At 38.9% G+C, this 16,201-nt stretch overlaps 1 protein-coding gene and 1 pseudogene across 10 annotated transcripts in view; one reads left to right on the top strand and one right to left on the bottom strand.

Moving 5' to 3' along the window:
- Window positions 1-16,201, top strand: part of NRG3 (neuregulin 3) — a 1,060,434-nt gene that overhangs the window by 297,822 nt on the left and 746,411 nt on the right. The window lies entirely within an intron of this gene.
- On the bottom strand, window positions 13,496-13,962 carry LOC132685235 (U1 small nuclear ribonucleoprotein C pseudogene; annotated as a pseudogene).

The raw sequence follows: 16,201 nt of genomic DNA, 5'->3' as shown, positions 1-16,201 counted from the left end.
TCATCTTTCCCTGGCCGGCTGAATCAGTCACATTCCTTGCTCAGCTTTCCAGCAAGCAGAGTTCTGTTACTTTGGTTGATTTCCATTCCCTCTGTTCATGTGAATTCATGCCTTCTTAAAATTCCTTTACTGGAGATAATTTTTAGAAGTTTCATGATGAAGCAGAGCTCAGTGCTATGTTTAGTTTGCCATCTTAATACTTGCATATGTGCAAATGTCTTTCTGTAACATTCATTTGAAGAAAGCAGTGAGGCTGTGTGTAAATTTGTATGTCAGCTTCATATTTGTACCTTCATGCACATCTAGAGTTCGTTTATTCTTATGCTAGTAAAACATCGGCTAAAAGCACTTCGATTTGCATAGTTATTTGTTTGCATTTATTTGGAACATTAAGAACTCTTAATTTGCAGAAATAATCCTTATTTTTTTTAAGGGGGGTGTTCTTTTTAGAATACCTTAATAATTTTGCCAGTTTAAAAAAATCTGTTCAGGAAAAACACTTCTCTGTATTTCAGGGTTCCACACCCATCCTACTTTACAGATTGACATCTCTTTTACGATTGCTTCTTCTTTGTTTTTCTCTTCTTTTTTGAATTTTCTGAAAGTATATCTCAAGCCTTTATTTCTAGTAATAACTGAATTACACTTCGGTAGAATTACTACTACTTTATGCTGCTTCCCATGTGAAATTTCATTCCATGATTTATAGCTTCCTTAATTTACTTTCTTATGCCATTTATCTTATGTATCATTTTACCCACTTTGTTTTGAATTTCAGCTAATTCTCTTTTGGGTACTTCTCCTGTCTTTTTATGAAGTATGTAGCTTTACTGTTTATTAAAGATTCTATGTGGTTTCCTCTAATTCCCTTCTGATCCTTCAGTAGATCATTTTCATAATATTTTTTTCTTCTGATTTTCCAATTACTTTTGTCTTTATCTTATTCTTTTGTGTTGTAAGTTCATTTATTTTCAGAGAGAGAGACAGAGAGAGAGAGAGAGAGAGAAGGAGGGAGGGAGGGAGAATCCCAAGCACGCTCTGTGTTGTCAGCCCAGAGCCTGACATGGGGCTTGATCTCACAAACCAAGATCATGACCTGAGTTGAAACCCAGCCAGATGCTTAGCCATCTGGGCCACCTAGGTGCTCTCTTTATCTTGTTATTTACCATTTCCCTCCCTGTCCTCCTCCCTCCCACTCTCCTTTCCCCCCTCCTCTCTTTCTTTACTGATGTTTAAATGAGGTAGGATTTTCTTGGCAGATGATTTGGTTGGTATTGTTTCTACCTTCTGCCTACTCGTGTGTAAACAAATTACCTTCTCAGCTCAGATTTTAAGCCTTAAATTTACCAGGCGTTTTTCTAATGTTCTACAAATATCAGACTTATTTCTGTCTCTACTACTTTGTTCTCTATTTCTCTGAACTGCTCTAGGACATGAACAAATGTTTTCCTAGTTCACACTTCTCCTGTATCCAAGTTCTGAACTTAGCACATTACCAGAAATGATTCATAATGGAATGGACCATCCCAAATCTGTTGGTTCTGAAATATGCTACCTTTCATTTGATTCAGAAAAATGACATGGGTGACAGAAGGTAAAACATACCTTTCAGCTTACGGAGTACTATCTGAAAAGTAGAGAGGGCATGTGGCTAGGTTTTCAACCTAGAAATTTCTTCACTTTCAAGTCAGTGAACGTAGGTAGATAAAAATAATAGTTCCCCAACATAGCCCAGCATTTTTCAGACACTGTCTCTGTAATCACATCAAACTTAATATGCTGCTTGCTAAGCCTGTGTATTTTCTCCATGAGAATCCATATGGTTTATAAGCAAACACCTGATTTTGAGTCTCTGTTTCATTTATTAGTTGTATGACCTTGGGCAAGTTCTCATTAAACCTCCATTCTCTCTTTTTTAAATGGAGAATAAAACACCTCAAATATTAGAATTTTTTTGTGAGGATTGAATGAGATAATAATGTCTGTGAAATGTGGAGTATAAAGTGGGTATATAATAAGCACTTGTTAATTACCAACATTACAAATAGAGAAAGCTTTTCCAGCTTCTAGCCTTCGTTTTTTATAGTGTTGTGGGTTTTCATATTTCCCTCAGCCTCAGTGGAAACTCCAGTCAGAACATGGGGGAAGTCATGTTACCCTTTAACCTAATGTCATCCATAAATTCATCTCTTGATTTCTAATTTCTTAATATTTCTATTTTAATTTGATTTCATGCATATCATTCAGTTTTTTTACACAGTCTGAGATATTTATCCTTAAGTGAAAGAATGGAAGACATTGGTAGTAACTTTGATCATAGATATCTCTGGTTTTATCATTGTCATTGTTTCCTATTTTATTCAGTTTTTTTTCCCTCCCACTTTTTTCATTCTGACCTAGTACTTGGCATAATTCAATCAATATATTTGGCATCAAGCATTAAAAAATAAGAGTTTCATTATTTGGGTAAAGGAAAGTAATGCAAAAACTAGAGAGATATCAAATAATCAGCCATTCTTTCTCCCTCTAATTGCTTGGCCCTCTGATATTTTGAAAGATGCAACTCTTTCTTCTTTTGGCCCCATAGCCTTATCTTATTTCCCACCATCATGCCACATCTTCCATGACACAAAGTACCCTGCCAGCACCAAAGAAAATCTGGCACATGACTCTTGGCTTGGTTGTTTTCTGATAGTTGCTATCTAGAAAGGCATTTGGGTCATGTATCAGACTTTATGGAAGGGGAAGCAGTTCTCTTGCAACTATTGAGAGACTAGGAACAAGGTGTATGCTTTGTCAGTACAGACAGAGTTCAGCTGCAAGTAATAACATTCAGAATATAGTGGCTTATGAAACGTAGATGTATTGATTCTTTCCATGGAAGAGCAGTTCATAGGTAGACAGTTTAGAACGGGCTTGCAAACGCTCCATGGTTCCTCAGCCCTCATTGCTTACAATAACAAAATGGCTTCATGATTCAAAATAGCTGTTGACGTTCCAGCTACAGCGCTGTATTGCAAATGGCAGGAAGGGAGAAGGAGGAAGAAAAAGGACACTCTTTCCTTTTAGGAGACCCCCAAGAAGTATCACTATAAAACTTCCCCCTGTATCTTATAAGAACTTGGTGGCCATATCTGGTTGCAAGGGATGATGAGGAATGAGACTTTCAGCACTCAGCAGTGTGCACAGCTAAACTGTCAAGATTCATGTCTCTGAAATGGAAAGACACGCCGGGTGACACATCTTGCCGGTGTTTGGGGTTGAACTTCTCCATCTCATGGGCAGGAATGGAAGTACCGAGTGTGCTGTGGGCACCTGGCATGGGGTTGCTGTGTGAGGAAGTGAAATCCAAGTATATTGTTCTCTGCTGCACTCCATCTGAATTAGAGTTAATGAATGGACTTCCAAGATTCTTTGCTGACTGCTCTTTTTTTATTAATGGGCAGCATGTTAGTGTAAAGTTGGGAAACACCATAGCATAGAGCTTAAAATCCAAGTCTGCTCATGTGGTTAACCATTTTGACCAAAAAAGACTTTAAGTATGTGGAAAATTTCTGACGGATTTTAGAGTTGCTATGACTTTAAAGTTTATACCCAGGGAAGGTTGGGTTTCTATCTGTGTTTGGTTTGCTTTTAATATGGACGGTGAACTCCAAACAGAAGATAGTTTTAGGAACCTCTCATAACACATGTGCTTTAGGAAGTAGTTTCATCCACTGGAGGATGTAACAAAGAAATCAGAATTTGAATCTTATCCCCAAGACTCCAGGATCACATGGTGATACTGGGGCTGCTGCAAACATTCAGTATGATTCAGCTTGACTATATCTGAAAATTAGGATTGCCTTCAATCTTATCAGCCACAGAACCCATCGGGCTGCATGCATCCCTCTCTGTGCCTGGGTTCATGCCACTATTCAAGGTGTAAGAGCCTCTTAATTGTAGCTCCCTGTAAGATTCAAATACAAGGTCTTCCGGCCCTTGTCGCCTGGCTCATAATATGATATGGTGAACTGCTCTAGCACCGGCCCTCCCTTCTTTTCTTCCTTTTACATCAGCCCAACAGCCCCATTCATCATAGTTATTTTACTAATAGTTGGGTAAAAGACTCTGAAATTACATCTCTCTCTAGTGTTTCTAGGATTTACAAAAATCAACAGGGGGTCTTCACCACAGGCCCTTAATATGAAAGTCTCTGTGCAGGAAAATCCATAAGCTAGGGTGACTTTTGAGTTAAATTGTATTTTATGGCTCAAGAAATGCTTTGCTTGGTTCTCGCCACCATTACAAAGCAAAGAAAATAATTTCAGATTCAGTTTACACAAAACATCACTTCGGGTTGATACAAGCTTTATGTTAGTGGCATGGAAATATTTGCATGTGCACATTGATATGTAGTGAAATAGACTACGGATGATAAGATCAATTTTCTATTAAAAGTAAAAAGGCCAGGGTAGCCAGATGCAGTGAGGGCTTTTCCCATTTGTCATTCAATACTGTTTGACAGTTTTACATTAGCTGCGGAAGGCACCCACTGGCATGCTGTGGCAACGCTTTAGAAAATATGCACACGTACACAAACACACATATACACAAACACATGTACACACTCACACAGATGGTACAGACTCATATAATTGGGCACAAAAAGACAGTAACCATATATGCAGACACCTATTCTAGCACGTGAACACAGTCACATAGCAAAGTCACGCCCACACAGATAGGAAGACATTGACCAAATGGTACAATGACGCAGCCAGGACTGACAATTGCAGAGTCACACGAATGCGAGGTGAAGGCTCATGCATATAGATGCTGAGAGACCTGGAGACACATACACACACATGAAGAGCATACAGAGTCCCAGAGATAAAGGCAGATAGGCACACGAAGATGAACACTTAGGTATACAGACTGACAGAATAGACTAGAATATGGCAGCAACTTCCTTACATATGTGGCACCCATCTTGCCCTTTCCAAGTCATTCAGAATTACCATATGTGGTGGTATATGATGCCTGAATGCAAGAACTGCTTATAGAACCATACAAAGAACATAAGGTTTCTTGAGTTCCTTCTATATATTAAGTGTTGTGATAATGTGCAGTCACATTATTGCAACCACATCAATTCCAGATGCTCTTTTCAATCTTGAGTAAGTTCACTCTTCTCCCTTCATCCTTGTATCTTTCTAGCCATTTCACTTTACCCTGTTTCCTCGTGATGCACATGCTTTGTTTTCTGTGACCTTAATTTTTCCCATAATTACCCCAATTTTTCCTCATTATGGCCTCCTTTAATAATGCTCATATGAATACCTGGCTGGCCTTTTGCCCTTGACAATGAAATCCCATTCTTCTCTTTTCCTTCAGTTTAAAAATCTCAGCTACCCTTTGAGGCCTCATTTCTGTCTTTCTTTCTTTTTTTAATATTTATTTATTTTGAGAGAGAGAGAGAGAGACAGAGAGAGAACCAGTGGAGGAAGGGCAGAGAGAGAGGGAGAGAGAGAGAATCCCAAGCAGGTTCCATGCTGTGAACGCAGGCCTGATGCAGGGCTCCCTCTCAAGAACCATGAGATCATGACCTGAGCGGAGATCAAGAGTTGGATGCTTAATTGACTGAGCCTCCCGAGTGCCCCAGAGGTCTCATTTATTTCCATTTGAAGATTTAATTCTTACTCTGTATACTTTCACAGCTGCATTAAGTAATACAGAGCTTAGCACTTAATTTTTCTTTCATTTCTTTATAATACATCAATTATGTCTCCCCAGCTGAATTATATTCCTTCTGAAAGTAGGAACTCTGCTTTATTCTTTTCTTTGCCTTGCATTTCCCAACCTCTGGCTCACTCTGGTATGCTTTGGAACACCCTGCACCCTCATTCTGGGTCAGGGGCTACCTCAAGTGATCACTGTTAATGCTTCTATCTTCAGTCCAAGTGGGATTCTGAACTCCAGGCCTTTACTTCTAATTTTATAATGCCTGAAGACATCTTAAGCCCAATGGTTGGTTAATTTCAATTTACAAACTCTCAATGGGACAATCTCTCCCTATTACCTTTCCCTAAACCCTGTTCCTTCTTTCTTTCGTTCTTTCTCTTTCTTTCTTTCTTTCTTTCTTTCTTTCTTTCTTTCTTTCTTCCTTCCTTCCTTCCTTCCTTCCTTCCTTCCTTCCTTCCTTCTCTCCCAATCCTGGTCAGGTGTCCTACTATGCATTCAGTTATTCAAGTTAGAATGCCAGCCAGTACTTTTTACCTTCCTATCTCCCTACCTTTCTCTTTCCCAACATGAGAACACGAAGAAATACCTTTATGTTACCTTGCTGTCTCTCACTGCCTGCTATGCTGTCCTTCTGAGCACCACCCTGGTCCATGCCCTCGTGAACTTGAGGACATGGAAGTGAAGATGGAGATGGCGGGCTTCTAGCTTATTCTCTTGCTTCTGGTTTCACTTCCTGAGATCAGCCTCCCTATTGGTATCAGAATCATCATTCTAAAATACAAATCTGATCTTGTCATTTCTATCAAAACATCTTTAATGGCTCAAGAGTGCCCTAAACTCCTCCAGCAGGCAGTGCCTTTTACGACATTGCCTCGACCAGCACTGTCAGTTGAGCCATCTCGTCCCTCTGTTACTGTCCACATGACACCACATTCTATGAAAGGCTGAATACATCACATCACTGGGTATTGCTGAGCCATTTCCCTTCACTTAAATGCTTAATGTTACTGTTCTGCCTGGGAAATGACCATGTATCCTTCAAACTCGGTTCTGATGGCTTCCATGACTTGCCCTGGGAGGAGTAAACTTTTCTGTAATACTTTGTGCAGATCTAGGAGAGCACTCATCACGTGGCTCACTATTCACATGTCTTTCTCTTTAATTGGACTGTGACTACTCCAAAAACAGATGCTATTCTCCCCACTACAATGATAGGTACTCAATAAAGGCAGTTGCTCGGTTACTTGGATGATTACTTCTGTAACTGTCATGAAAGGAAAAGTCTGCTCCACAAACTTAAGCACGTGTTTGGGTGGAGGAGTACCATTTATTGCACACTTAATATAAATGCTCTGTGTATGTGTATGTATATATATTTAATTCTTACAACAACTCTCTGATATAATTGCCATTATGCCCACTTTCCCAATGAGAAATCTGAGTTCTAGAGAAATCAAGGATTTGCCCAGGTTAGGTCTTATTTTTAGCCCAGAGGCTGCCATATTCTTCCATCCCACTGGACCAGAATGGGTCCATGAGATATTATTTCTTCATCCAACTTGGGAAACTGTAGATGAAGCCAACATAAACAACTGTCTTCCCTGTGCTAGCTCTCAAAACTTTTAATACATTCATGTGATTCTCCAAGTTTGACTATACCTCATAGCACTTTCCAGATCCGTTTGGCCTTGGAACCCATTTATACGTCTCTCTGCAGAACATACTTTGGGAGATACAGTATTATACCAAATGCTGTCTTTAAAAAAATTTTAGCTTTCATAAATGTTTGGTGGACCACTCCCCTTTCTCAACTCGATTTGAAGAGAGAATATGTATCCCGACCCAAGTATTCATTCTGTTACACTGAGATCGGGCAGAAGTGGTTGGCATATCAATTCTCAGAATCCCAGGGACCTCACCAGCTGTTCTATGGCTCTGTTTGCCTCAGCAGAGAGGAGAAGGACAAAAATGTATGCTTGATGCTCCTATTTATTTCGACCCATGCCCAGGCCCACAGGCTATCCATTGCACAAAGCATGTGCAAGAGAAGAAGAAACTTGGATTGAGCTGCCTGAGCTCTGATCTTCCTGTCAGCCTGTCCCTGGTGGGTCCTCCGCTCTGGTGGTATTTGGTTGGAGCTGGGTGGGGGGGCGGGGAGTGCCAGTGAGTGCTATCGAGTCGCCTGCACCTTTTGCACTGCACAGGACAAGTTTATTTATTGTTGTCTCCAGCTGAGAGCAGCAACATGGCATTCCCTGATCCCCCTGGTAATTTCCCAGGCTCAATGATTCCTGTTTCTCTTGACCTGCTTCACAGCTGGTGGCATTGCTGCTGACCTGGATTTGCTCTTCTTAGCTCAGATGACATAGCAGCTCAGAAGTTGCATGTATTTGACAACACAAAGACTCCATCCCTTTAAACAAGACACACACACACACACACACACACACACACACACACACACACAAAATGCAGCTCTGAAGTCACAGAGGCCTTGGTTCTAGTCCTGGCTTGAGAACACTAAATCCCGGCTCTGCCACTTGCTAGTTTGGACAAGTTACTAACCACACAGCCTCACTTTTCTGTATCTGCACGATGATGATAATATTACCCACCTCACAGGGCTCTTGAGAGGATTAAATAGCTCAGTGCCTGGGATATAGCAACAGTCATATACTGTTTGCTGTGTTTATATTACTAGCATTTTTCAATTTTGTCTTTTATTGTTTTACATATTAGTATTTACTTTCTTTTGCTTTCTCATAAACGATCAAGGCCTCATGGACTTATTTTAATCTAAGGAGACGTTAAGGAGAATAATCTATTGATTCTTTCTACAAAGGGTTTGTAATTATCTGGAGAAATTAATCATAAAAATAAGAAAAGGTTACCAGTGACACATTATATGCAGTATTTTAATTATTAAAAAAATAAAAAACATTCTTCATAAAGAAACTGAGTGTTAAATAAATCCATTAGCACACAAGTTTAAAAAAGTCTATATGATGAGTAAGTGTAACTGATAAGATTTGAAAAAAATATTTGGAGTGTGTGTATTATCAAGAGTATACTCTAAGCTAATGGATCTCAAATTTTCTGATCTCAGGAACATTTTACATTCATAAAAATTATTGAAGTCTCCTCAAGAGCCTTTTCTTCAGTGAGCCATACCTATCAATATTTACCATATTAAAAATTAAAACAAGGAGACTTAAAAATATTTTATTGATCCTTATCAAAAATAAAAATAAACTATTGCATGCTAACATAAATGACAATTTTTTTAATGTTTATTTTTGAGAGAGACAGAGCATGAGTGGGGGAGGGGCAGAGAGAGAGGAGACACAGAAGCAGAAGCAGGTTCCAGGCTCTGAGCTGTCAGCACAGAACGCAACGTGAGGCTCGAACTCACGAACCGCAAAATCATGAATTGAGCCAAAGTTGGATGCTTAACCAAATGAGCCACCCAGGCGCCCCGTAAATAACAATTTTTAATGGAAAATAAATTATTTTCTGAAACAAAAGAGTGAGAAAAGTAGCATTGCTTTGTATATTTATGTTTTGTAGTAAAAAACACATGAAATCTACCCCTAAACATATTTTTGAGTGTATAGTACAGTATTGTTAACTATGAGTAAAATGTTGTACGGCAGATCTGTAGAAATTTTTGTGTGGCATAAATGACATTTTACACCCATTGAATAGCAGAAACTCTCCCATTTCCTACCCCCTTTCCTGTGGCAACCACCATTCTTTCTAGCTCAATGCGTTTGATTACTTTAGATACCTCCTATAAGTAGAATTAAGTAGTGTCTGTCCTGTGGCTGGGTTGTTTCACTTAGCAAAATGTTCTCAAAAATTAATCGTGTTGTAGCATATGACAGGATTTCCTTTTTAATTGCTGAACGATATCCCATCGTATGTGAAGATTGTGTTTTCTTCATTCATTCATGTGCCAGTAGACATTTAGTTTATTTTGACTGCTTAGCTATCGTGAATAATGCTCTCATAAACATGGGAATGCAAATATCTTTTTAAAATCCCGTTTTCAGTTCTTTTGGATATATACAAGAGGCGGGATTGCTGAATCATGTGGTAGTTGTGTTTTTATATATATTTTTTGAGAAACCTCCATACTGTTTTCCATAGTGCCTGCACCATTTTACATGCCCACCAACAATTATTTTAGATGATGGCTACCCTAATATGTGTGAAGTGAGATCTCATTGTGGTTTTAAATTGCGTTTGCCTGATGAATAGTGATATTGAGCATCTTTTCATTTATCCGCTAGCCATTTATAACTCTTCTTGGGAGAAATGTCTGTCTAAGCCATTGGCACTTTTTTAAAACTTTGAGTTATTATTATTTTTCATAGTGAGTTGTAGGAATTCCTATATATTTTGGATATTAATCTCTTATATATATGGTTTGAAATATTTTCTCCCATTTGATCAGCTGCCTTTTCATTTCGTTAATTTTTTCCCTTTGCCATGCAGAAGCTTTGTAGTTTGATGTAATCCGACTTGTCTATTTTTGCTTTTATTGCCTATTCTTTTTGGTGTCATTAAGAAATCGTTGCCAAAACCAGGGTCATGAATCTTTTTCCCTATGCTTTTTTTCCTACAAGTTTACAGTTTCTGGTATTACATTTAGGTATTATTCGATCCATTTAGGGTTAATATTTGTGAGTACTGTGAAGTAGGCTCCCACTTTCATTCTTTTGCATGTGGGCATCCACTTTTCCCAACACCATTTATTGAAGAAGCTGTCCTTTGTTCCATGTGTATTCTTGGCACTCATGTTGAAGATTAGCTGACTGTACCTGCATGGGTTTATTTCTGGGCTCTCTATTCTGTTCCATTGATCTGTACATCTGTCTTTATGTCAGCATCACATAGTTTTCATTATTGTAGCTTGAAATCAAAGAGTATGAGGCCTTCAGTTTTATTTTTCTTCTAAAAGATTGTTTTATTTATTCAGAATCCTTTGTGGTTCCACATGAATTTTTTCTAATTTTGTAAAAAATTGCCATTGAGATTTTTTTAGGGGTTACTTTGAATCTGTAGATTACTTTGATAGTATGGGCATTTTAACAATATTAAGCTTTCAGTTTCATGAACACAGGGTGTCTTTCCATTTATGTCTTCTTTCTTTCAGCAGTGTGTAGTTTTCATTGTACGAGTCTTTTGCCTTCTTAGTTATGTTTATTCCTAAGTATTTTATTCCTTTCGATGCTATTATACATGGGTTTGTTTTCCTAATTTCCCTTTTGGATTGGCCATTGTCAGTGTATGGAAATATAGTTTACTCTTGTGTGTTGCTTATATATCTTGCATCTTTGCTGAATTCATTTATTGGTTGCAACAGTTTTTGTGAGGAAACTTTCATGTTTTCTGCATATAAGATTGTGTCATCTGTGAACAGTACTTCTTCCTTTCTGATTTGGGTGCTTTTTATTTCTTTTTCTTGCCTAATTGCTCGGACCAGAGCTTGCAGTACTATGTTGAATAGAAGTAGTGGGAGTTGGGCATCCATGCCTTGTTCTTGACCTCAGAGGAAAGGCTGTCAGTACAGTGTTAGCTGTGGGCTTGTCGTATATGGCCTTTATTGTATTGAAGTAATTTCTTTCTGTTCCTAGTTTGAGTGTTTTTGTCATAACAGGGTGTTGAATTTTGTCAGTTGCTTTTTGTGTATCTATTGAGATGATCATGTGATTTTTATCCTTCATTCCGGTAATGGAGTGTTTCACATCAATTGATTTTTGTGTGTTCAGTCATCCGTGCATTACGGGGATAAATCCCATTGGTCATGGTGTCTGATCCTGTTGATATCTGTTGATTTCAGTTTGCTAGAATTTTGTTGAGTTCTTTTGCATCTATATTCATCAGAGATATTGGCCAGTTGTCTTCTTTTGGGGTAGTATCTTTTTCTGGCTTTGGTATCAGGATAATGCCATTCTCATTAAATATGTTTGGAACTATTTCCTCCTCTTTAGATTTCTGGAAAAGTTTGAGAATGATTGGTGTTAATTCTTCTTTAAATATTTGGCGGAATTCACCAATGAAGCCATCTGATCTTGAACTTGTCTTTCTGAGGAAGTTTTTGATAAGTCATTCAGCCTCCTTACTAGTTATAGGTCTGTTCAGTTCTGTTTCTTCATGATTCAGTCATGGTCGGTTCAATTTCTAGGAAGGCTTCTCAAGACTTTCCTGTGGATGTATCTTCTCTGGACTTGTGCATGTAGATTTTTAATTAGATGGGTTTGCTGGTTTAGAGCTCATGATCTCTTGTTTTTCTGTGGTGTTTTTCTGCTATACTGAGGCTGCTCTGAATCAGCAGCACACCGCCCAGCTCTTTTACCTTCTCAGTGGCCCCCATTAAGAACACACTGGGTCCCAGCAGTGACAGGAGACGACCGAGACAGAAGCCAGTCCCTTAGGTAAGCTCTCCTGCTCCCACCCCATGAAAACCCAGAATGTTGAAGATACAATCCACTCCTCTCTTTCCCTCTCCAGGGAGGAGAGTCCAGGAACTGGGAGTTCCCAACCATGATACTATATCAGTGGGAGGGATGGGGGTGAGAGGGCACCACACATTTTCCTGTTGGCTTCATTGTGGCTGATTTTGTGCCACCTGGGGTGCAGGAGCTTCTTAACTGTTTTCTGGATTTCTCACAAAGGATATTGATCTGTGTTTATTTCTGAATCAGTATCTCTGTGGGAGGAAGGAGAGTCTAGGGCTTCCTATTCCACCATCTTGCTAACCTGCCAGGACATTACTTTATGTTTTTGCCAATCTCTTTAATGTCTGCCTTAGAAGAAGATAGCTAGATTCATATATCTGCACCTATAATCAATCCCTTACGTTGGTGTGGTGGGAGTATGTGAGGAAAACTAACTTCATACAAATATGTGGCTGGAAAAAGAAGGATTGTGTTTGTAGCAAAATCAGATAATTTTAGATTTCTTAAATTCTTATACCCTAACTCAACAGTTAATAGTTCTTAAAGATTACTGACAATGTGGAATCTGAAATTATAGGACATTTTTTACTGTGTGACATTCTACCTTGAAAGAGCCTTCTACCGGTACATCATTTCATAGCCTCATGCATTGGTCATTTGGAAAATATTGTTTCATTGAGTTAAGCAGATCTTCTAAATAAATGGTGGCTCATGATTATACAATATCAATAAAATTATTTTATCGATCTGATCACCATTTACATTGGAAATGTCTTATGTTACCAAATGCTAGTTTTCCAAAATCCCAATTCTCACTTGGTTGCTTTAACTTGATCAGTAGTAACGGTTGATAATCAACATACTCTCAGCTGTTTTCCCTGAAATGACAAATATACCTCATTCTTTTTTGACAAGGTATCTACCAAATATCGTAGTTTGAAAACCTTTTTCTTTCCATCAGCCACTCTGTCAAGTAAAAATAGTGTCCCACGAAAAAGTAGCTAGTTCAGTTTGTAACTCAAAACAACTGCACGAGAACTTTTTTTTAAAACTAAAACAGTTGACAATTTTATCTTCACGTTTCATACAACAAATGAAAGTTGCTTTTTTTGTTTTGTTTTGTTTTTGTTTTTGTCCCACTACTTCCCTACAAAACCTATTCTCTGTTTGATAGGAAAGGAGACAGATTTTCCTTGTCATGCTGTTAGAAAACATCCAGAGTCACAGCATCATGATCTCCTGGTAAAGAACAAGTAAATATATATTTATATATATATTTATTAATATAAAGAGGGCCCCCTCTCTTCTTATCTGTCTGGTCAAGTCATTCCTGGCTGAGTGGGCACCATCATGGGACGGGCGGGAGGTCTCATCATGGGGGTGCCGAGGCATCATTGGCACATGGCCTCCCATAAGAGGCCTCATTCCAGAAGCAGGTCCCACTGGCATCATCCCAGGAGGAGGAGGGCCCATTGTTGGCATCATGGGAGGGCCCCCATAACGGGTGCTAGCATCATACCAGGGCAAGGAGGACCCGCAAGATTTGGGAGATGGGATCATGGCCCCTCCAGGAGGAGAAGCAGAGAATAGAGTAGGAGGCATCTTTTCACGTTGAAATGCCATGCTTGTTTTGTCAATCAAGCTCTGAGCCTACTCTTCTATCCATTTCTGATAGTAGTCTTTTACATTCTTTGTGTTTCCTGCCGCTTTACTGTGTCTTTCTCACAGACGGAGAGTCATGAGTAAGGTATGTGTTATAGTAAAACTTAGGCATGTTACTCTACAGGCACTGGCCACTCCGTCCCTGCACAAGTATTTTTAAGGCAATAATTGACACTTCGGTATACATCAGAAGAGTTGTGTATGCGTGCGTGCGTGTGTGTGTGTGTGTGTACTTCTCATTTCATTACATAGAATATTTTAAAGATGCGTGCTCAAGAGTTGATATTTGATAAAATTAATGATTTTTACTACTACATCAAGGACATCCCTAAATGGAAATGTCCCCCAGCAAAAGGACATAGCAGTGAAGAATATTATTAATATTAATACAAATGAATTTTACTGCCTTGATTTGCAGCGACCAGTTTTATCAGACATTGCTTTTACAGTATCAATGCAAACCTCATAGAATCTCTAAAAGGTTCTCGCAGACCACACTTTGAGAGCTGCTCGTTTGAGCTACTATAACAAATATACCCAAGATTACAGGGGATCAAACAAGACAAAAGGGTATTCATTCTTCTAACTGTTTAGAGCAGTGGTTTTCATCGAGGGGCAAACTTGACCCAAGTATTTGACAACATCTGGGGAAATTTTTGGTTGCCACAACTAGGGAAAAGGGGAGTCACTGGTATGCAGGAACTCAACTAAACTTTCTGTAGTGCCTAGAATACTGTCTCATAACAAATTATTATTCAGCTCAAAGACAGTAGTTCCGAAGTCCAGCAACTCTGGTCTAAAGAGAGGAGGCCAGGCCTGAAAGATAGTTATATGCTCTACAAGGTTAAATAAGGGCAAAGGTTTCTTCTATCTAATGGTTCTGTTATTCCCCAAGGAGTTTTCCTCATTACCAGTCAGACCTGGCTGACCGGAACAACATCTGCTTTCTGCAAGGGGCAAAGATAAGAAGTTGAGGACAAGCAATTGGCTCTTAAGAAAATGATGGGAAAATTGCCCACATCCTTCCAGCTCCTTACAATTCCATTGGCAAGGACTTGGCCAAATGGCCAGGCTGAGACTGTCATGGAGGAGAGGTTTCCATTTAAAAGGGAGGTGCAGAGACTGGTTGCTGGTGAAAATTAGCAATAGCCATCATGATAGGGAAATGCTTTAAAACATTTGAAAGGATGCTAAGAGAAGCTAGTGGCCTTAATCACAGAATAATTTAAAGTTCCTGTGTATATATAATAGGAATGGATTTTTAACATATAGAAAACTGAACATAATCCTTGCAGTGTTTTGTAAACATTGAATTTATGAAAATATATTTTGTCATTCTCTTCTGGAGTCAAATTCATTCCTTGGGGACCTAATCAATTGACTTGCCCATAGGAAGAATGTGTTCTTTGGGAGGTCACCAGCTCCAACCAAATGTAAATAAACTGATATCTGACTTGTTTATGGAACTTATCTTCGGGCTTCATTAAAACCCTGCGTTTCTAACTAGAGAAAGGAAAGGGAGACATTGACTTACTGTCAAAACCAACAAGGTCTGGATGAAGGCCCCTTGAAAGTCTCATTCCTGTGAGCTGGTAAACATTTATAGCTAATTTGAAATGAGATGCTTAATTACATAATTTCATTCCAATTAAGCTGCTAATTAATTGACAGGGCATCTTTGAGTGCTTTACACAGTACAAGTAAAAGGCAGCAGCGTCTTGAGCCTATTACCTGTGACCCTTTGGGAGAGATCAGTAAATAACTATTTAAGAGGTTGGAAACAGAGTTTGTTAAAAATGAAAATAGGAGCCCAGCCCAGGGAGATCCAGGCCCAAGACCACCTCTGGCTTAGGGTCTTTCAGCTGTCTCCCATCAGACCCCCCCCCCTTTTTTTTTGAGAGAGAGAGAGAGAGTAATGAAAAGAAAAAAAAAAAAACCACCTCTAAATAAGTATTTATTCTGTGCCCAGCCTTGTGCTAGGAAGTTATACAAGTGATATAAGACATTAAAACGTCCGTCCACTTGCTGTTTTAAGAAATAGGTTGTTTGGGAAGGAGGTAATTAGCTTTACCTTTCTTAACCTCTAATTTACCTTTTCTCTTTCCTGTCTTTCTGCTTCAGCCTCCTAAAACCTCGTCCTGCAGACAGATCAGCCATGTCCAGTTCATCTCTGCAGCTGGAATTAAGTGTTTTAACAGAAAAAGAGAATTCTAGATTGAAATCAGTTTTTTGAAATAAAAGGCATTATTTTACCACTTGCATTCTCCAGCCTTTTGGACTGGAAAGCTATAATGTAGGAATAAACATGTATTCTTACCCATAGCCATGATATACTTGTTCCTTTACTTGCC

Source organism: Panthera onca, chromosome D2 (genome assembly GCF_046562875.1).
Source record: "Panthera onca isolate mPanOnc1 chromosome D2, mPanOnc1 haplotype 2, whole genome shotgun sequence".
Lineage (NCBI taxonomy): Eukaryota > Metazoa > Chordata > Mammalia > Carnivora > Felidae > Panthera > Panthera onca.
The sequence above is the reverse complement of the archived record's forward strand: the minus strand, read 5'-3'. Positions and strand labels throughout refer to the sequence as shown.